Source organism: Nelumbo nucifera, chromosome 1 (genome assembly GCF_055504915.1).
Source record: "Nelumbo nucifera cultivar China Antique chromosome 1, China Antique-T2T, whole genome shotgun sequence".
Lineage (NCBI taxonomy): Eukaryota > Viridiplantae > Streptophyta > Magnoliopsida > Proteales > Nelumbonaceae > Nelumbo > Nelumbo nucifera.
This window is the reverse complement of record NC_142649.1, coordinates 187,368,765-187,377,525: the sequence shown is the minus strand read 5'-3', so window position 1 is coordinate 187,377,525 and position 8,761 is coordinate 187,368,765.

The following is an 8,761-nucleotide window of genomic DNA, read 5'->3' as shown; positions in this document are numbered from 1 at the left end:
CGCTTTTCTTTTAAGTTATTTATCCAAGTTATTAGGCTGTGTTTGAGTTTTTTTGAAAGATTAAAATTTATATTAACAAGAAACCAGAATAACAAAGTCCTCCACCCCCGGTATCCCATCTTGATAATCATATATAACAAAAGATGATAAATAGTGAGTTTAGCCATCCGGGACACCTTATGGGCGGGGCTGTTAAAGATTCGATTTATAAAGCAGAAATTCTTGAACATTCCAGTCTTGAACATCCGAATATATACAAACTTGTTGAGCATCCGAATATATACAAACTTCTTGAACATTCCAGTCTTGAAGTTCTGAAAAAGCCTGCATAATGACAAATAGTTCAATTTGGATTACTAAAATAACCCTGTTAGTTCTACCTCCAATAATTTTTAAATAGATAAATTTTTTGAAAGGATAATGAAACCATAACTAAACAACGAACCCGATATTTTCCCTGCATCAATAAACATAATCAGATCAGTAGTATGGTTTATGGTAAGTGAAATTTTATGCTCTGAGCGCCGAATTATTGAAGGATCAGAAACATTCAAAAGTCTAAAGGACTATTGGAAAGAATTATTGATTCAGTTAATAAGAGTAAAAGGTAGGATTTGCCTATTTCTGAAACATTTATCACTTCTAGCATACCAAATATAATAACAAGTCGTGGCTATCCAACTTAACATATTCATAAAAAGAGGATTATCCGCAATTTGGTTATATAATGTTTGTATGCATGAAGTTTAAGACCCTTAAAATATATTTTGCAGATGAAGGTTCCCGGGGTTACCAAATAAAACTACTTGAGTATAATGACAATACATGAACAGATGAGTTGTAGATTTAACATTCAAGTCACAAAGAACACAAATTTTTTGATATCTTTCTTCGAAAAGAAAATCTTTTACTGGAATAAAATCATTAAGAATTCTCCAAAAGAATAACTGGAAGAGATGAGGAATAGACAACTTTCAAATTTTTGTAAGGCAAAAGCTAAGATTTGGGGATATATTTGGCATGGAAGTTTGTTACTTCTTGTATTCTTCTTTTAATGTAAACTTACCATAATTGTGATGTAACCAAATCCAAGAAATTGTATTAGTAGTAGGGAAAATGGGAGCTCCCAAAATATTTGTCACTTCATCGGGGGAAATAAGGAATCTATTACATTAATATTCCAATGGCCCAAGTGTATTAGTTGGGATATATTCAAATTTCTAAGTTGGGGAGCTAAAGGAAAGAACACCCAAGAAAACTTATTATCTGATTGAAATCTCAGACAACAAAAATATCTCCCCCTATTCTACTACTTCCTCAAGCTCTATATACTAGAAAGCGTGTTTGGTTGCAGTGCAAATTCATTTACATTAGTACAAATGCATAGGAGTGCAAATTCTTGTTTAATTTTGTTTTAGATTTTATTTTATTTTGTTTCATGTCTTAATTTACTTCATTTCTACTGCAATCAAACAAAATAAACTAAAATTTGATAGCAAAATAGGTCAAAATTTATGCTCAAATCATTTGCACTGCTATGGTTTTGCATCAATGCAAATTTATTTGCATTACAACCAAACATAGCCTAAGTTTGGAAGGAGTACAAATGCAAATTTATTTGCATTACAACCAAACATAGCCTAAGTTTGGAAGGAGTACAAATGCAAATATGTACAGTACAACTATATACAAAATAACACAAAATATAAGGCTTTGCACTCTACAAATTTGTATTTGTACTCCTTCCAAACTGAGTATTAGTAAGTTAATGACTCTTAAAAGGGGCATTTTAGTCCCATCTAAGTGTTGGTAATTTTTCCAAGGTGGAAAAGTTATTTATTCACCTAAAAAAGGGTATTAATTTTTTGGGTAATTGATATCTAGAAAAATAAATTTTTCCTGATCTCCACATAAAAATGGAAAAAAAGAACATGAATGTTTTGTCTAAGGCTCCGTTTGGTGCATCTTTTCGCACAAGTTATTGGTTATTTAGAAGCTTGACAGGCCACATTTTCGTATTTTTTTATTTGGTTGGGAGAAGATCTAGCCATTAAAAGACTCTACCCCGAAAAGATGCAGGAAGCCCGTTTAGGACTATTTTTGGGAAGCTCCAAATAGGGCTTTTTCACTTTTTTTTTTCATCTCGTCTTCATGCAGAAAGATGCACCTCCAGCCAAACAGTTTATGGGCTACTAAGATCTTTATGTAAAAGCCCATTACGTCTTTTGGCTATCAGATCTTTCAAAAGAGACTTGCTAAATGGTACCTATAATCAATTCAACCTAGTCGCCCACCTTGTCTTCTTCATTGACTTAAACGTCAAAGTCAAGGGTCAAATTTTCGATACAATACATATCACGTGTATCATATCATATCAATAGTTCCCTTAAACTCCAAATAAAGGGTATTTTGGAATTTGGCTGCTTTCCCAAGGTAGGCATGACTAAAACCAACCCCCTAAAACAAATTTGAAGAAAAAGCTAAGGGTTAAAAAATGACTTAAAATACCCTACTGTTTAAAAAATGACTTAAAATACCGCAGACATTTCTAACAGTGGACAAAACTGCTAAATCTTGATGAAAAAGATAAAATTAGCATGTTACCCTTCCATTAATTAAAGAGGTGAGGTAAAGATTATGTAACACTTGGAAAAGAGAAAAAAACACGAAAGAGAGAAAGTGAATAGAAAAGTCTCTAAGCGCATTGAAACATCATGTCTCTACAAAACCTCAACAACCCAAAAATCCAAAAATCTCAATTACGGCGACAATGAAGAGAACCTAGAAATACTAATTACGGTGGGATTCTAATAAAAAGGCATGGGCTTTGTTCTTCTGAAGCAAAGAAATTTGTGAGCTCTGCAAAGTGAGAATTTGTATAGGGACTAAGCAGGGAGGTTGAAGAGATCGGAGGATTCACTAGGGTTTCTGAGGACAATGAGGAAGGATCACAAATGGGAGTGAAGGATCTTCATAGGTCAGGAATGGTGACCTAATCCACCCAAAATCATAGTTAATCTCTTCCACCTTGTGACGAGAACAAGGGCTGTGGCTGCAAGTTCTTTCTTCAATCTCTTCTCTTCTCTTCTCTTCTCTTCTCTCTCTCTCCCCCTTCTTTTTCTTCTTCTTCCTCTCAGTTATGTCATCTCCGTTCTCCTTCCCCTTCTTCTTCCTCTCAGTTCCATCATCTCCTTTTGGATAACATTGTGGGCATTCTTGAAACAAACGATATCAAAGATCTCAAGCTTCTGGATGATTGTCTTCTAATCGAGGTTGTTGAAGTTAAAGAGAAGAAAGTAATGGCTTGCCGCTAATAGAGGTAATAGAGAAGACTATTGGTGGCTTGCTGTTGATAGAGACAATAGAGGATGTCATTAATACAACATGATCGTCTATCTTATTTTCTGATTCCACGAGGATCACCTCCGTCCCAGTTAGCAGACTTAGATCACAATAGACTAAAGCCCCCCCAAAATCACATAGGTAAGTTTTGTTTTCAACGCCCCCCTCTTCTATCACATCAACACCCTTGAATCCTCTAACCAACTATCTGTTTCTCCTCCACTTCCTTTAAACTCTCTTCGAGACATTGCCGCTCGCACCATCCAAACCCATTTATGTGCCTTTTTTTTTTGAAAAACCCCAATCTAAAGTCATCGTCGCCTTGGCTCTTGTGACAGTTGAAGTCTTTCTTTCCTCTTTCAAAAGAATAGGTCACCTGGTGTCACATGCTAGCGAATATAAACAGTGAAGGGTGATTGTGTTCATTGTCAGAAATGTTCAGAGTATTTTAATTTCTTAAACAATATGATAGATTTGTATCCATTTATTAAACCATAGCGATAGTTTTAAGTATTTAACCCAAAAACTAAAAGAATTTAAGAGGTATCAATACACCCAATATGCCTGTTCGTGTATATCAGAGATATCATTACTTTAAAGGTCAAAAGTAGAAATGAAATCCTTACCACAAACTCTTTATGCTATTCATCTAAGTGGTGGATTCCAAAAGGTTGTTTAATGAAAAGTGTTGGATCAAGAATCATTGTTGGACCCACCAATTCATAAATTCCAATTATTGGATCGAAATATCAAACACTCTCTTTCTCTTTTTTGGGACATCAATAAAACATCTTATAATTATTCACTTTTGAGATTTGAAGAGATGGGAGATGTAATGATACTATTGAATTGGTTTTGTACAATTGCCATTTGAAATCAGGATGCAGTTCAATGCTTCATTTTATTTGTAAGGTAATTAAGGGATAAGATCTATGATGTTGCCGGATGGGTGTGATGAGTTCAGATCACTTGCTAATAAAAGGGGTTTTAACACCCTTCCAACATGATTTAACACCGCAAATCTCATACATGACAGGGCCCACTTTTACAGTGGGCCCCAATCTCATGTTGAGATATATAGTGTCAGATCATGTTGGAAGGGAGTTGGAACATGTTTTGTTGGTAGGTGATTGGAGCTCGAATATGATATTGCTAATTTGGTATCAGTATAGTTTTGACCAATCAAAACCTCTCGAAGGAATTTTTGTGATTAGCTACCCATACCAATATAGTTACCACCAACGTGGTTTTTATTTTTATTATACAAACTGAATAGTGATCTAGTTGATAGGATTTCTCACTCGTTGGAGTAAAGACATGGAATCAAATCCCACTACTATCACGATTGATAAAAAGAGAAAAAAAATTGTTTTAAGTTTTTCAGTATCAAAGTAAAACCCGATAATTAAGGGTATATTTGGTATTCAAGATTAAAAAGTGTGGTGCATGCTAAGTTATTGGTCCCAACACCCGATATTGTGACATATTATTGAACACACCACACCCCTCGTGATGTTTTGTAATGCAGTGATGTATTGTGTGTTAAGACATTGGGGTTTGAAAAATAGATTTTTGATAAAAATCAATGTTTTTTTTTGGATCCAATACTAAATCAATATTTTATAATTAAAAAAGAGGTGCAGTGCATTATAGAACACGAGGAATAAGCCAACACTCCATGGCTTAAAAGAATGTATGGCCTCCCTCCATGGCGTGTTTTGTAACCGATCAAAATGAGGTTTGAACACAATACTTAATACCCCCAAAAGAAAATGAAAATTTTTAATTGAGAACAAAAACTACTTTCCATGGTGAACTTTTATGCCTGAGTATTTTGTTGCATTAATTTGAAATAAATTGAAACTAACTAAAAAGAAGTTATTCTATGTAACTAGGGACTTGTTCGTTCTACTACTTTTATGTCCAAGTGTTTTGTTGCATTAAGCTGAAATAAATTGAAACTACTAAAAGGTAAGTTATTATATGTAACTAGGGACATGTTCCTTTACTATTAGCTACTTAACTAGGAAAGTCCCAGGTGTTATTCACGTAAGCATATTTAATTATTTTTTTCTATTACCATCTGTATCCTTTGTTTTTTAAAAGCTTGTTAAATGGGTATTTTTGTCATTTTGGTAGCTTTCCTTCTTTGGCAAGAAAGTAACTTATCCATTTGAGAGATGGGTAATTCTTTCCCGAATAAGTTGCAAAAAAGTTACTATTTTCCCCATTAAAAGTTGAGTTTCTATAAGACCCACACTTAATTACCAAAAAAACAAACATTGGTCATTGATCAACTTCATCTTCTCAATTTATCAAAAAAATGAACACTCCCTAAATAACACACTAGAGTGATGGACTCAAGTTTTTGTACTTCCCTCTCACATCAATCATTTTATTGATCTTGTTATCAATGTTTGTAAAGGAGGTTTATGGGAAATTTGTTGGTGTAAGACTCTCTAAAGGGTCTGTTTGGCCCACAATCAGAATCAGAATCGGAATTGAAATCCTTTAGAATCAGAACTGGAATGGTCTATTTCTATAGTCTATTTCATTGAGACAGGAATCAGAATGGGAATTGAAATCAATTGGAATGGAAAGGGAATGGTTATTTCCTCAAACGAGAAAATGCCATTCTACCAATAATGGGGATGAGATTCAAATTCTGCCCAACCAAGTTGAAATCAGAATGGCCCATTTTGACTTGGATTCCATACCCCTATTCCTACAAATTAAATGGATCCTAAGTTTTGTAGGAATTTTTCATGGGAGGTTTCTTCTCAATCAATGATTTTCATTTCATTGAGGGGAGGGGGTTGTTGTGGTCTAGGATGGTGGGACAGGCTGTTGGAAGGGTTAAAATCCAAAATATGGATGGCCGAACTAGGTTTAATGACTGGATGAATTTCAAAAAATTTTTTAACCCAACCCGGGAATTGGTTTCCCAAAGATTTTGAAATTTGAAATTTTTGTATCGATCTTGTATTGAATAGGACAAGAGGACTAGATTTGAAACTGAAATTAAAACTAATTGCACTTGATATGAAGTCCGCAAATCGCAGCTCCAAGAATGGTAGTTTACACCCAAAATTAGTCCCAAAAATCGGCCTCCAACTAAAGATGGCACAGTGAATGAGAAGTTGATTCCACAACATTGTTTCCTGCAAAATTGTTATCCAACTACCTTGGATTGATTGGAATTTGTGAGCTTGATCTCTCCAATGTTTTTCTTGCAAAAACATAGTGGGAAAACTGATAAAAATCAGTTCTATTAATGCCTAGGTTGAACTAGGGTTTCTAGGAGAGAAGAGAGAAGATGAGAGATGAAGAGAGGAGGAATACAAGTTGTGTTCACCCTCTTCCTCTTAACCCCCTTATATGGAGCACTCTTCTAATCTAATTAGGAAATTATCCAAAACCGATTTGGATCTAGATTCTTTTAATAGATAAGCGTTATCCTCTTAAGTGGATAGGTGCTCCATACTTAGAATCATGCCCAGTTTTGACCCAAATGACAGCTTAACTAATCTTTTTAGTAATGGGCCTTTGACCAATTTTCTTTAATGGTTCATGTCCCTAAGTGTTGCAGGGCCACTTTGGGCCTGATATTGTATGGTGTGGGACCCCACAAAGGTCTCACACAAGTCCATGAGGGTTCGGCCCCACCTATGGAAGAGGTTAAACCGAATCCATTGCTCAAGGTAGTAAACTCTTGAGCCAATTAGCATGGGCTTAGTCTGTGCCCAACATTTACACCTAAATGATCATTAGATTCATCCAGCCTATGAACACCCAAGGATAATGGACTTATATGAGATAAAGCCCATAAGGTAATCGGCCCTGTAATGTTCTCTTACACTTAACATCTCGGTCCATAATCATCAGAACACTGCCTATAGGGAATGACCTCTCCCCTGATGCAAGATATAATGTTACACTCTTTGCTCGGATGGACTTCGGGATTAAAACCTTTTGCAAACATTTTTCATAAAATAGTAGTATAATAATATATAAATATATTTTGCAAACCAAATTTCAAACATAGATGAAATCCATTACCGTCAGTTTAGGTTTCCATTAGAGAGAATGCAAAAGTTTGATATTCACTTTGTTTGACAAATGGGTCGATCATATCACTATGATCACCTACTCAAGTAATTTCCCAAATTTCCCCAACATGCCTAGATATTTTGACCCGTGATGGATCTCACTGGTTAGCATATCAAATGCAACCCAATCTACTACCTAGTGCAGTATCATAATCAAGTTTGGGATTATGTGTAACTTTTTAGTTTTGTCCATCTATCTCCAAGGTCAAAGGCATAACTAGAAATTGCTCCGAGTTCAGTATTTCTTCCAAACACCTACTGCTTGTGCTTGGGGGCTAACCTTAGCAATTAAGACAAGCTGTTCCAACTATTTGGTAGCACACTAGTGTTCACTTTGTCAGGATAAACTCCCCAAATCTATCCAATGGCTAAGAACATATTAAACTAACATGAGTCTCATAAATGTCCAGTTTAAGGGGTAATTGATAGAAAATGTTCAATAGTTTTGCTGGTTTGAGTGAACATTTAACACCTACAATTCTCAATAGTTTTAAGGAGGAATTCGATAAGGTTGTTAAAGACATTCAAGATCTTGGAGCTTGGATAAACAGTCTTGCTGGTTTGAGTGAACATTTGACACGACAATGTTCAACAGTCTTGCAGTTTAATGACTGGAATGCTCTGTTAACATTGCAGAAAAAAATAGATAAATTAAATTTATTAATAAAACAAGATAATTGAAGAAGAAGAAGTAAAATACAACAAAGAAATAAAATAATATTATTGGATGACCTGTGGAGTGTATGAAGCCAAGAGGAAAGAATAATTTTAGAAGAAGTAGAAGAACCAAAAGCCATACAATTTGAGACTCATTTACTGCATTTAGATTTGATATGTGGAGAAAAAAAGAACTCCAAGACCTAAGCAAAATAGAAACCAAGAGGCTAATCAAAAGTTGTAGATAGCATAAATATCTAGGTTGCTGATAGTGGCGAGATTTAGAGACGGATTGGGGATGGACTCCATAGACATGTCGCTGAGATAGATGACCTGAAACTTCTCTTCCTTGATGAATTTCTTTGCTCCGTCGACTTCCTTAACTCCATTCTCACATAGCGTTTGTACATCATGCTTCTACTTTCTGATTTTTTATATTTACAGAAACCCAGAAATTTAAGAGATGGGATTGGCAACGGCAACGATGGTGGCTGATTTGGAAGAAGAAGAAGAAGAAGAGGACGAAGGATGGTCGACAACGGTCTTAACTCACCAGAGATGGGTTGGTCGACGGTTGTCTTACTTCATCGGAGATGGGATCGACGGAGGCAGCGACGACACCTGAGGTTGAAGGAATTGCTTACATAGCCTTC